Source organism: Mytilus californianus, unplaced genomic scaffold, assembly GCF_021869535.1.
Source record: "Mytilus californianus isolate M0D057914Y unplaced genomic scaffold, xbMytCali1.0.p SCAF_19, whole genome shotgun sequence".
Taxonomy (NCBI): domain Eukaryota; kingdom Metazoa; phylum Mollusca; class Bivalvia; order Mytilida; family Mytilidae; genus Mytilus; species Mytilus californianus.
The window spans coordinates 474,948-476,172 of NW_026262667.1; the positions used below are offsets into that span (position 1 = coordinate 474,948).

Genomic DNA, 1,225 nt, shown 5'->3' on the forward strand with positions numbered 1-1,225 from the left:
TGTTAACATTGTATTGATAACAAAATTGAAGATGAGTTTAATTTTATATGTAAATGTAACCTCTATCAAGACGAAAGGAAAAAGTTTAATGATGACATTGTTAATATTATACCGTGTTTTTGTAATTTAAATAATTTTGATAAAGGAGTAGGTCCGGCAAGGGCCGATTTTGGCCTAAAAATTCAGGTTCATCTGATGAAAGATTTTGGACACTTTTTAAACACTTAAGTGTCTACTTCAGTCGATTCAATTAGTTTATGTGAAAGATTTGAACTGATTTAGTCATTAAAGACGCTCAAATTCAAGCTTAAATATGAAAAATCTTTCAAATATGCCATAATATGTCACTTTTCAAATGTTTTTTGTCAAAAATGAAAGTGGCCGCATCCGTGTTCATTCTCAAACTTTATATATGTTATGTATAATCATCAAATACAACTTACATTTAAATATTAAGAATGAACACAAATGCGGCCACTTCCATTTCAGACGGAAACCGTCTAAAAAATAACCAAAATGCGAAAATTTCGAAGATTTCAGTAATTTAGCATGACTTAATGATGCTAGTACCCGATACATGTGCATTGTATTGTCAAAAACAGCACATATTTATGTAACAGAAGTATTCTTCTTTCCAATAAATAGCTTAAAATTTACATTTTAACAATTTTGTAAAACTGCTATATTTTGGGGCCAAAAAGGGGTCTTACTGGGCCTACTCCTTTAGATATTTAATGAACTGTTCGGAGACTGATGTTCTCAACAGATTTCTTTTATATATAGACAAATGTATTTTGATTAGAAATTCATCAGTGGGAATAATTGCATAATATTGAAGTGGTTGTTTTGTCTATTGTTTGTTATAAGTGTCACAATTGTTGTCTCTTTATGTTTTATTTTTGTTTTGTTTTTCTATGTTTTCATGTATCATCAGCGATGATCCTTTTGTACTGAATAAAATTAGTTAGTTAGTTAGTTAGTTTGTTTCTAATAACTTTTAAAATAATTTAGTTATGTTTACGATTTAGATTCATTACACAATTTTGATGTGTATTTTCAAACCCAGGAACGTTTGATGGGGTCAGAGTTGGAAGTTCTGGTGCGTTGTTTCTAATTACTTTAAAAAAGAATTAGCTATATGTTAAAGGATTCATGTATGGAGCTTTCTGTATAGACCTGTATCCGCTTGATTCTTATTCACGTGAACACTTTTCGATCATGTGAT

General features: G+C 29.7%; 1 protein-coding gene across 1 annotated transcript in view; it reads left to right on the top strand.

The window, feature by feature from the left end:
* LOC127727016 (tetratricopeptide repeat protein 4-like) overlaps positions 1 to 1,225 on the top strand; it is a 75,936-nt gene that overhangs the window by 17,752 nt on the left and 56,959 nt on the right. The gene's annotated exons all lie outside the window — the stretch shown is intronic.